This window comes from Coturnix japonica, chromosome 8 (assembly GCF_054131305.1).
Source record: "Coturnix japonica strain WE chromosome 8, WE-NBRP24, whole genome shotgun sequence".
NCBI classification, from domain to species: domain Eukaryota; kingdom Metazoa; phylum Chordata; class Aves; order Galliformes; family Phasianidae; genus Coturnix; species Coturnix japonica.
Genome location: NC_140670.1, coordinates 28,179,873 through 28,192,701, shown reverse-complemented (window position 1 = coordinate 28,192,701; position 12,829 = coordinate 28,179,873). Strand labels below are relative to the sequence as shown.

The following is a 12,829-nucleotide window of genomic DNA, read 5'->3' as shown; positions in this document are numbered from 1 at the left end:
ACACACATTTCTTGCCTATAGGTGTGTCCTACTGCAGCATTACTGTAATTCCAGTAATAACCATAATGGGAAAGTCTACAGTTTAAAGCTTACTTTTTTTTCTTCCTTTCTAAGTAAGACTAAAAAGAATTCTGCAGGACCTTTTATCTGTAGGATTCTTCTCTCTGTTCTGACAATAATTACACCCTTATTCCTCCCCTCTGCATTTGAACACATCCATGGACAGCCAAGGAAGTAAAACATCAATGCAGATGCAGTGTCTTTTGTGAAATGCTGCTTCAGGCTCATGGGACGTGTTGCATTTGATTGATATATGCAGTGTCTTATAGCGGCTGAAGGTTACCTCGTTTCTAAAGAAAGATAAGGATCAATTGTCACTAGGACACCGAGAGTAAAAGAAGCTGAAAAGTACACTCTACAACAAAGAAAATGAAATGTGAATGGGCTTGGAAAGGTGCAGCTTTAACGGGTTTGATTGATTGCTCTCTTGCTCACCAAAAATATTACAGAAGTATTGATTGGAGTTTCTTCAGCGCTTGAACCCAGAAATGAAGGGGTGTGATCTGCAGATGTATCAGGTGTCTGTTCTGCTTCTATGGGCAAAAACTATGCTGAGGACATGCATGGGTTGAGCTGTGCAGCAGCCATCTGGGTGGCTCTGGGGCTGGGCAGACCTGGATGCTCCCAGACAGTAATACAGTGATGACTGTGACACATGGGGTGGGGCTGGGATCCATAAGAGATAGTGGAGGCTGGTGCCCAGGGAAGGCTCAGTGCCTGTGCTTTAATGAAGTACTGCTAATCAGAGTTGCTGCACAATGAAATGCAACTAGCCCAGTGGGAGTGCTTACTTTTCTAGATGTGCCTCTCCTGAATCTCACAGAGGCACTGCCCTAAGCTTGTCTTCTGTGCTGATAAAGCATTCTGTTAATACAGACTTGCTGATTGTCCATAGCAAGTAGGTGGTTGATGGGAGCAGAAGTAAGTCTGGAGTATCTTTAAATGTGCTGCATATTGAATTCTATAAATATTGGGCTCTCTGATTACAGAGGATCAAAGGCAAAAAGAACTGGTTGATACTGAGCCCTTAAAAATCAATTCTTTAGGAAAATGCCTGCCCTTCTTTAGTCTTTTGGAATAATAATGGATGAAGTGATTTCAGCTGCAGGAGACACATTGCAGACAGCTGCTGCTTTGTGGGTTCAGAAGTGTTATTGTGAAGGGGTAACAACAGCACAGATTTGACAAAACAAAAGAAGAGTTAAACATCTTTATGAGAAACAACAGACAGGAACAGTCTGTTCACCAAACAGGACACACCTAACCAGGAGCTCAGGTTCACTCTTAATTCCAATAATATGGGATGGTTTGCGAAGCATGTTTGTCCACAGAATGATTCATATTAAATATCTTTTATTGTATTCCTAACTATTTTTAAAAGTAAGCTTGAGAAAAGCTTAGCTAACTTGATAGTAATCTAGAAAGACAGAAAACAGGCCTTCTTGCCAGTTTGTGGTTAATTATGGTAAACTTCTATCTGTAATTTACTCCTGCCCATAATGGAAAAGAGAGTTTTGTTTAAATGTGCATTATATTACATGGGGTTACATCCCACATGGTGACACGGCACAGTGTAACTTCATACACGCAGATAAAATGTGGCATATTTTTTCAATGTATCAGAATAGAATGCAGAGATATGCTCTGGTATAAAAGATGTTTAGAGAGGACCCATTTCTACAAGCCTGCTTTGTGCCAAATAGCAGTCTCTAATGGAAATGCTAATCACCATGTTTTTCTGCAACCCTTGCAGAAGTAAATCCAGAGTATCTTTTAATTGGGAGCCTTTCTTTATGGTCTTCAGATGTTTATAAATATGCACAACCTAATCTGATTAGGGCCAGACTCTACATGCTGCCTGCTTTAACAAAACAGGAGAAAGTTCTTGCCTGCAGCCTCTGAATTCTGCTCCTCTCTAAGTCTCCTGCATTCTGGTATTTCAGCATTTGAATGCCTGTAATAGAGCATTAAACAACAGCCAATCCTTTGTTCACCCCCTCTTCTGTTGGAGAAAGAAGGAACTGCACTAGTAAGTGGGTAAAGGTAATAAGAACATTTTTGAGGGGCCTATTTTTCTTGTTGCAAAATACGCTTTAGTTGTAATGAAAATATTTCATGCAATGGTATCATTTTTAATGAGAATATAGATCAGAAGGAAAAAGTAGAATGGGACTCTTTACAAAGCTTGCAATGCATAAGCTTTCATTTCTGAAGCAGAGTTCTTTAGAATTTATGCTGCTCTAAGAATTGCAATGACCAAGCTGAAATTTTTCAGTGTAGGTGAATATAATATTTCAGTCGCTTAAAGAAAAGTCATAGGGAACTTCTAAATTTTCTGTCTTTCATACCACATCTGAATTCAATCACATTTTAAGGCAGCGTATTGCTTCAAGGAATAGAAGGCCTATCCTTCTCACAGGTTCAGCTTGGGGAATTTCACTTACTGCTAAGCAGCTCTGGGCAATATTAAAATTGCCTAACTAACTTCCACTTAGGTGTCGAATCTGTTCTTGGCTCTGTGCCTTCCAAACTGGCTTGCTGGTAGGAAACGGTACACTTTGAACACAAGCTGAAATCTGGACTGTCTGAATACATCCTTCCATTCCTTTCATGAGTTTCATTTTGTGGCTCACTTACACTGACTGTGATTAAGTCTGGTAACAGCTTCCAAGCGAAATTTTGGCTCATTTGGCTCAATGGGATTTTATGAAACAAAAGAGGACAGATTTTTAGGTGTCTATATGTGGTCTGGGACCTCTTTCCACCTCCTCATTTCTCCTCCCCAAGGGGTACATATTATGACCAAGTCTTGGTGGTGAAATCATAAAAATTCATCACTCGTTCACAGTGTGCAAGCCGTGATCAGGAAGACAATTTTTTAGTGTAAGGTAATGTTGACCTTAGCAGGAATAATTTGTGCCCTTCAGCATCTGCAGATGTGTAATAGTCTCTGGAGTGTTGTCTGACTGAATATATATATAATATTTTTTTAAAAGTGTCAGCCAAGTCCAAGGTCCAAATGTAAAATGTATTGCTCATGATCACTAGGAGGATTTGTGTTTCTGAAGAATTGTGGTACAGAGAGCAGCAAGAGATACAGATGCAATTGGAACGTTTTCAGTTCCTGATGAGGACAGTCCAATACTGCTCAAGTTGGGGAAGAGAAAATTGCTCTCTTTCTCCTGGACCTAAATCTGCAAATTCACAAGCAGGGACATATCTCTAAACAGAAATATGCTCAAAATCTTCTATAGGAAACACGTGAGTTTCCATCCGTGCTGAATTCTGCAGAAATACGTGGTGCTATTGTATGATATAACGTATAATGGAATCGTTTTGTAAACTTTCATTAGGCAGATAAAATGGCCTTTGCAATATTATGTATAAAAAGAAATGCCTGTTTATAAAACAGTATAGTATCTCTACATGAGCTGGTGATGGAAGCCTTGTCTGTGCCTTGGAATGTCCTCATCTGTGGCTTTCAAAGCTGTAGCCCAAACTGAGTCTTGGCATGGCTACGCTGGCTTTCACTGCTGAGTTTGGCACCTGAATGTGCCGGAACCACAGAAGATCTAGAACAGGACATAATTGCTAGGTAGGGCATATAATGAGATGTCTGTCTTTACAAATACAGATGTTTTCTCTCTTGAAACCCACATGTCTGTGGAAAGCTGACAGAAGACTGTGTGTGACTGAAACATCCCTTAAGCCTTGTGACAGTGTTAGTGAGATTTAGGCATAGCGTAAAAACAATGCAGTGGCTGGATGCACAAAGCTGCCTCATCGTTTCAAGAACTGCAACACCATTTCCAAGAGAAAACTTGGTAACAAAATCCCCCCTTTTTGGAGTTTGGTGCAAGATGCAAGAGATCTGGAAGATGTGGGTGCAGAACTGGTAGAGACATAAGAGACAGTAGAAGTGGTTCATCAAGTACAGTGCTGTGCCTCTTCTGCTCTACCCAGAAGAACCCATGAGACATCAGAGTGTCATTAATTTATCACCCATGTAATCCAGGCTTGGTGAACTTCCTATTGACTCCATACAGATAACTTTGGGAGGATGCCAGTTTGTGACTGTGCTTGCTTTTGTGCAAACATCCAGTGTGAACCACTGATCCTTTCTGATATTTAACAAGCCTTACTTCTTACTCACACTTGTGATCCACTTGCTAAATATGTCCAACTTATCCAAGAAAAATTAGTGGGCTACATCAGCACAGGATGGTTTACACATAGAGGCTGTTTTTAAAAAAGAAAATGCAATGTATCCTGTTTGCAAGCGTGTATGCTGGAAAAATTAACACATACATATTTGCATATATCCTTATAAAGGCAGCATGGTTATTCAGAATTGTGACAGGTCCCAGTCATGGCTTTTGAAAAAGTGTCAGCTGTGTATTTAAAGCAGATTTGTAGCTGCTGTAATTGAGATTTCACTGAAATTAATAGCTATCGTCTTTCTCTTTCTGTAGCCATAAAATACCCGTATCCTTGTGCAAAACAAAAATTAATGGCGAAATACCTTCACGTGAAACCGAGTCTCCAGTGTTCACAGGCAAAACTGTACATCCATTTCAAGGCAGAATTCAACCACCCTGTATAAACAGAATCCAATATAAATATGAAAACGCTTCTTTCTCTTCCCTTAGTTGTTCTGCTGAGACAGAAATTCATCAAAAGGTGAATCACTCTTGCAGCTGATACGTGCCAAGACATGAAGAAATGGGGATGGCCTGTGAAATAAGAGGCAATGGGAATAAGAGTGAAAACAAAGGAATTGCTCAAAAAATACTGGATGCTATTTCACGATAATGGAAAATAATTATCAAAACCTATGAATGTTGCATCTGAATTGCTGTCTGCCCTTGTGTGGAAATCATATGGGTCTAAAGTGTTGTGCTAGAAATTAATGAAGATAAAATTAAAACACTTGTAATGTAAAAAAATTACATGCTTTCTCATAGGATTGAGACATAACACTCAAGAGGATTAGCTTATAAAAAGTCAGATAATCCTCACTGGCAGGATAAATATAACTTATAGAAATTTTTGAAGCATGCTGTCCAGAAGCGTTTCACTAAAATTAATTTAGCAATGAAATTACAATTCCTTCAGACATTTTTCAGAAGTTGTTAAAGACTGAGCAAAAATATTATTAGAACATTATTTTCTCCTGTACCCAAATTTCTTCTCCCTCTCGGCAGCATTAGGTGGCTGCTTACAGCTCTGCTTATCCCAGCAATGATGAGAGAGGAGAATAAATGTGATTCTGTGCTAGGATTTTTCCTTGTATTTCACAAGGAAACTTCACAATACTCTTCACATGGGAAGAAGAGAGATTTAAGTACGTGCATTTGTTGTTTAGTGTGAAAAAGGAGTCAACAAACAGTGGGAAAGGGGTTTGGGTACAGTTTGCTGTCTTGATGGGATGCCTCAGTGTGTGAACTTAGCTGGAGAAGGAGGGATAGCTGATGGTAGAAAGGTAAGAAAGGAACCTAGAACTGAAGAAATGCTGAGGTGAGATAATGGTTAGAGATATTTAAGACAAGACAGAAGGAAAAAAAAAGGAGGTAAATATCAGTCTCTCAAGGAATGTTTTGTGCCAGTTTGTCTTTGGAAAGTACATGCAGTGAGATGGTCTAACATGATAATTCCAAGGTAGGGGCTGACCTAATTGATGAGATCTTTAAGTTGAAAGCAGGGGAAAGAAAACACAGATAACAATGCTGTAAAAGGGCATACTGACTGGTGCAAATGTCTAGCACATGGCTAAGGATCTAGGTTTGAGCAGTAAGAACTAAACTAACTGTATTGCTGGAGAAATACCGTGGTTACAGTGGCTAGAATTGGATCAGATTCAAACAACTTTCCTCATCAATTGTAGAAATGTTGTATTGGCAGTATACTGGAGACTGACTTTAGACCTCCTCTTTGTATTTGAGTATGGAGTAAATTCTTTGTCATGCTGAAAAAAAAACATGTTATCAGAAGTGGCCACTGAGAGAATGTTTAAACCAAATGTGTACTGAAGAAGAAACACTCATTATCATAGCTGCTTAATGGTTCCTGCGGTGGTAACAGATGCATTCCCTCCTCGTTGGGTCAATGAAAAGATGTGATTCTATTTTAATGATGCTTTTGATAGATGGAGAGGACTTTGAACTGTTTTTGGAAGGCAATCGTAGGGAACAACCCAAATCCAGTTATAATGAGTTTATGGAGTTTCAATTCAGTAGTAAGGTAAAAATTAAGCAACTAGCAATTTCTATCTCAAAAACACCAACATTAACATACCTGCTTAATAAAGAACACACAATTGCCAATCAGTGTGAATCCAGAGAAACCACTCTTTATTATTTGTAAACTCTATTTAGTATGAAATTATAACATGCACAAAATCATTTTATTTGTTTTTAAAACGTGCTCACCATTTTTATAAGATAAGAATTACTTTCTTTTACACGTCCTGAGCAATGGACTCTTTAATATACTACAGTAGCATGGAAGGAATGCTTTAAACAGAATCAGGTCAGAAAAACAGGGTAGATGGGAAGCTGTGGCTGCACTAAACCCATACATTAAGGTTATGCATTGTTATTTTCTATGACACCAATCTTTGCAGCAAGTTTATCACTGACATTCATATGCATTTACTGCGATCCCATGGCCCAGTTTTCTCAGTTGTCAGTTTAATATAGATATCCCAAACAATGGCAAAATAAAATTATTTATAATGACTCCCATATGTCCCATACAATTATTTTAAGATCTCTCTGTTTGCTTACATCATGACCACATCACCTTTGGGGAGTGTCAATGGGATGTCTCTTACGCAGGGCTGAATAATTTCATATAAGCGACAGATTCATGTATATTTTCCCTAGTTATAATGATACTCTATTCAGTCAGTAAAAAGCTTGCAGACTCTTTTTAGGCAAACCTTCTCCCCAGGCTGAGGAGTGAATCCCACAACTGAGTAAATATTTTATTTTCATATATCACCACTAGCACTGTAATACAAACTTCTCAGAGTAAACAGCTTCAGCAATTGCAATTGTGATATGTGAATGGCATGCCTTGCCTTTGAAGTCAGCCTGTGCAGTGCAGAATCGAAAGTAAACAGTGAAACCTAAAGTGCTTTGGGTTTTTCCAGTCCCTGCAATTTTGGTTTGACAGCCCTGGCTGAGCAGCAACTGGAGACAGCCTTCCCTGGGCACTGAGCTTGTGTACTGCAGCCCTAATGGGGACGACAACCTCTTGGATATGTGACACTGTTTTATGAAGGAGAGGTTTGGTGATCTTATATTTAATGTTTTAAAAAAAAAAAAAAAAAGGCCAGTTTTTACTTTCACAGAGTTTAAATGCATGCAAACTTTGTGGTTTAGTCACTGAAATCTGTGATACATGGAAAAATACCTGAATTTTCTGAGCTGGTGGAATTTTGGTCACCCTGTTTTTTGTTGATGTTGTTATTTTCAGTAGCTTCTTGCTTGTCCCTTGAGCTTGAGTCACTGATGACCTCCCTGGGAGAGCTGCACTGCAACCATATGGATGTCATCCTTGCACAAGGGACAGGGAATGGCGCAGGTGTTGTGGTATGGGAAGTCTGTACCCCAGTGGGTGCCATTGGTGAAACTGGTTTTGAAATTGCCATTGGTTTGGGAAAGAGACATCAGGGCACATGGTGCCCTCCTGGAAGACACTTGGTGTTGCAACACTGCAAGAGCAGAATCAACCTGATTCTCAGAGATTCACCACAGTAAATGAAACATAAAAACAGCTCCGCATGCAATGACTAAACCTTTAATTGCCTCTCTGAATGATGGAGAGAGGCTACAATCTGATAAACATGTTTAATTGCTGGCAATTACAAAAAAAAAAGAAAAAACAAAAGACAATCTTTTTGAAATGCAGCAAGTATTTTGAAACATCATTTCAACACAGTAATGACAACTACGCTACTCTTAGGAAGTGGGTGACAGGAAATTTCTTCCATTAAATTTAATGGAGCGGGATTAGGCTCAGTGTTGCATGGAATGGACACCTGCAGCAAAATCATGATGTGGGATTGGTGAGAGACTCATGCTTGGAGGTGTTTATTTTATCCCTTCTCTTTTGGAAAGGATAACTCTGTAAGATGTTGCCGTTCTTGTGGAATGATTGAGTGACTCCATGTCATTCATGGTTTGTGTGTATGGACAAGAGGAGTCCCATCCACTACCCGCAGAATTTCTCATAGTTGAGCCAATGCTCAAAACTCTGTTTATTCTTATTAAGTACATATGAGAGAGTTCATGAAAGTCTGTTACGTAGTAATGGTTAGAATTGGTGGTCTTAAAGGCCTTTTCCAACGTAGGTGATTCTGTGATTTTATGACAATACTCTGTGAAGACTGTTGGCAAAACCTGAAAAAGGTTTTTGCTAATTTCTCTGTGGGCGTGTTTCCTTTAAAGCTGGCAAAGCAGAAAAAAAACCACCTCTCTTTAAATCTCTCTGCCAAGCCATTGATTTAGTGCCCCTAAATCCTGATTGGTAATGTAACCTACCAAAATCTTATAGCATGCTGCCCAAAAGTGCAGCTAATTTTAGAAAATGGCTGAAGTGTCCAGGGATTTACAGGAGGGGAGAAGAAGCCCTGATGAGTGCTGTGACTTCAGTCTGCATTCAAGAGGAGAGGTTTGTTAGGGACTCAAGCAATTCCATGCCTGATTATGTGAAAAATAGATGCAGTAATACACATATAACCAGCCTGTCTTAGGTGTTTTCTTATATCCCAGTGCTCAAGCATCATCTGAGAACCTCATCATCTCCCAAATATATTTAGTATTTCAATGAAGTGGAAAAGCACTGTTATCTCCAGATGAGGACGGGGGGGAAAAGGGTTCTCAAACAATTAATTTGCAGGTGGGGAGGAAAGGCACAGAAAGAGTAAGTCGATCAGGAGAAAGAAGTGAATCCAGGTGTTCCTACTCTCTTACCTCGCCCTTCCCTTCCCGCTGTCAGTCAGCTGGGAGATGAAGTTCACCCAGCACTAAAGCTCTGCACCCCCAGGACTCTTCAAGAACTCAGAGCCTGATGGTAGTCCAGCCCTGATTCCTTTCCCCTTAGGTCACCTTCAGCAACAATGTGATGTTTGGGCATGATCTTTTTGGATGTTGTGTCGCATGAAGGACGAGACAGACCCTGCACTCAGATGCAATTAGTTAAACCATCCCAGGCGGAGCAAGGTGGGTCATTTGGTTTCTAGCACTGTTCACTTGGTTGTGGAGGTTGCCAAGTCTTGAAAATCTACAAACAGCACCATGCTGGTGTGCTGGGTATAGTTATTAGGAGAGTGATGCTGAAAGTTTAAGTAGTTGAGATATTTTGTGACGGGTGTTGCGTTAGAGGGCCTGCAAAACACTCAGCGTGTGGATAGAAGAGGACGTGGTTGGTGAGATGACTTTATGTATTTTGTTCCATGATAAAATAAAGCTCAAAGCCTCAGGAGAATAGTTGAAAGCTTCAAGGAGAGCTTGTCTCTGGGCATGAGCTGTGGTGATATTGGCTGCTACAGTTTAGGTTTTGGCTGCTCATGTACCAGTAGAAGTTGATAGTTTGGGGTGGTGGGATTTCTTTTTGCCAACTGCTATTTCCATCTGGAAGGTCTGTGTACCCCACAAAGCAAATGCAGCAATGAGAAAAGCATAAACAAGCACAGAGACTTGCATATTAATTCTTTAGAGAGTTCTTATCTACCTGCTTGTCTTTTGTTTTACTTATTTATTATTTTTTTTTACAAAAGGTGATTTTGTGGGGTACCTGTGTGCCTGTGTCATTTCAAGGTCTTGTTAGAAACATCAGCCAACAGTCAGACTGTCGATGTCCTTCCTTGACACAGTGCATACAGCTGTTTCATTTATTCTGGGGCTACCCTTATGTGCCTATTCAGTCAATGGTGTGTTTGTTATTGACTGATAAGAGAGGTACCACTATTCCTTCTTTTCCATCACATACATCTGGGTGTAGGTATGTATGTGTGCTATAAGCTGCCTTAGCTCACAAGGTCATGAGAGAAGTGATGAAAAGTAACTTCAGAATGAGGGATGATCTCTTTTTATTTTTAAATTACATTTTATTTCATTTGATATATATATATATTTATTTATTATTTTTTTTTACAAGTTGCCACAGATTACTTCTGGAGTCTTTTTTATTATATACAATAATAAATATTTACCTGACATCAACTGTGCCACACACTATACTGTAACTCATGCAATAGAAATATCAAGTGTCTTGGATTTAACCACAGTAAACTCTATATCCATGAGATATTTTTTATTTCCCTACATGCTATGGAAGGTCTTGTATTTCTTTTAGGACCATAATGGAAAGAACAGATTCACAGCTTTGGAATTCATTCCTTCTTGATCTGAAACTGCCTGAATTTCATGACATTCAGACATGCAGAAAGTTCACCTTTTCTCCCCCAGGCATTTGAGAATGACGAATAACTGTGGTGGTGGTGGGGAAATCAATTTTTACTGTTATTATTATTACCTGTCTTACCAGTAATGGTTTATATTAAATTCTGCTGCTTTTCTTAAGTTATTACTTGAGATTAAGGCTGTGGGGGGGAAAAATGTCTGAAAATATGGTTTAGATAGAACCAAAAGCATTTAAATGAAAACCAAGTAATACTAATACTGGTCAAAGAAAACTTTTTACTACACTAGTAACAAATTAGTTTCCTCTCATGATGGGCATATGTAATGAAAGTAAAACAATGCAAACCAAACCCCAGACTTAAACACCTTTCCTTGAATGACTGAGCAATAATGTCTTCTGCCATTGAAACAGTCCAGCTCACCAAGCACACATTCTGCAAAATCAGGTCATAAAGATGTGGATGGAAGGATGAATGGGAGTCCTTACTACCTCTGTTTATGTTAAATCTTTCCCCTCAAAAAAGATCTGGACTAATTTTAGGCTGACTGTTAGGCTACTGCTTAGTAATTAGACTATCAATAAGAAACAAACAAACAGGATTTTAAGGTGATCTTTAAATAGCAAAATGATTAGGTCCATATGGTTGGGTGTTGCCACTAAATTTCATATAAATCACATGAAAACATACAGCTGTATTCAGAAGCTATCATTAATACTGCAGTAATGGTAAAGAAGCCCTGGTTATAGACAGAAACCCATTATGCTCTGCACTGTGCAAATACAGAACAAAGAGTCAGTTTTTGCCCTTGGATGCTTGTAATCTAAGACAAAAAAAAAAAAATCAAGCAGTCTTACCAGATAGATAGGGAAGCACACGGAAATAATTAGGTAAGAGTAATCAGAATTTAAAGTAATTGCACTTACTATCAGGTGTCTTCATGCTGCTATCAGAGGGGAGGAGGTGTTTTTGGAGGCATTTGAGAGAGAACAATGATCTGGGTTTGCTGATATTTATGGGAGCTTCTTCCATGCGTGAAGGCTGGCATAGGAGAAAGGGCAAAGGTGCTCACTGGTAAACATAACAAATGGGTGATGACGGCAGGCATCGCTGCCTGATCAGCAGAGGGAGTTGACATGTTGATAACATAGGAAAAAAAATGGTAGGTGGAGTGTGGATAGGTCATGAAGGGCCTTTAGAGTGAAGATGAATAGTGTATGCTTGATGCAGTGCCAAGTTCATGGATGATTCACTGTTCTTTTTTGAAAGTCTAAATTTCTACATTATTTTTATATGATTAATGTTATCGAGTACTTTTGACTTGTTTTCTCATAATAACAAACATTCCATTCATTTTACAAGGAATCTATTCAATGTAATTGATGGATTCATTGAGCTCAATGAAGCTGATGTCATGACGTGTTGGTACATTACTATCAGTTACAATAGTTCAGTGCACAGTAAAGGTCAATTAAATAACTTAATATAAATTGCTTGATTGTTTCTTGGTAAAAAGAATCAGACAGATCACTGTAGTTTTGAGGCAGGCAGTATTAATTGCCTGGAGAAAGTATTAAAAGCTATAGTTAAATATTGAATGCTGCCCAAATGTGACATCTGGTAGTGAAGTTTTTTGTGTGGATGTGTCTAGCTTTTTATCTTGTGATTATACATGATGACTTCTTTTTATGCCTTTCCAAGAATTGAAGTTTGGAGTAGGGAAGCTGATCCCAAGGTGCATTTTCAGTGACAGTGAATATATTGAAGAAAATACCAGGTATGCTTTATTAGCATAATTTAAGCTACTCAACTCCCTTCTCTGTGGAAACATGGGCAGATATCTACATAACGAAATGATCTTTCTCCCATGCAGTGCTTCAGAGCATTCAAAGTAGCTAGTCACTTTATGCCTGCATAATTCTACAGAATAACAGTAAAATAACAGAATAACTTCCAACCCCTCTTCAGACCCTCTTTAAAACCTGAGTTGTATCTGGCCTATCTATATTTACAGATCCTCAAGCAATGTATCTTTGCCAGAAGCATCTCATTGGTACCCAGTAGTGAAGCATCTGAGAATCCTAGTTTGATCGCATAGGATGTACCTCCTTGTATAAGCAGCAGACAACATTCCTTGCAAATGGGTGACTTCCTTTTTTTAAGAATAGTTCAGCTTTGGCTTCCTATGGCAATCTTTTAACCATCCTACTTAAGTTCCAATTGCTGATAAAGTCAAAGAAAATGTTAAATGCCTTCATCTGTGTAGGATGAAGCCTGTAATCCTGAATGAAAACTTATGCAAATCTTGGTGAAAATGTGCTTGCCAGCATTTTCATTGCA

The 12,829-nt window shown here is 38.9% G+C and overlaps 1 long non-coding RNA gene across 2 annotated transcripts in view; it reads right to left on the bottom strand.

Moving 5' to 3' along the window:
• Positions 1-11,462, bottom strand: part of LOC146760006 (uncharacterized) — a 43,813-nt gene extending 32,351 nt beyond the window's left edge. For both annotated transcript variants that reach the window (XR_014948968.1, XR_014948969.1), the window contains exon 1: positions 11,416-11,462. This is a non-coding gene — a long non-coding RNA (uncharacterized LOC146760006). The remainder of the gene's footprint in view (positions 1-11,415) is intronic.
• Positions 11,463-12,829: the final 1,367 nt, after the last annotated feature.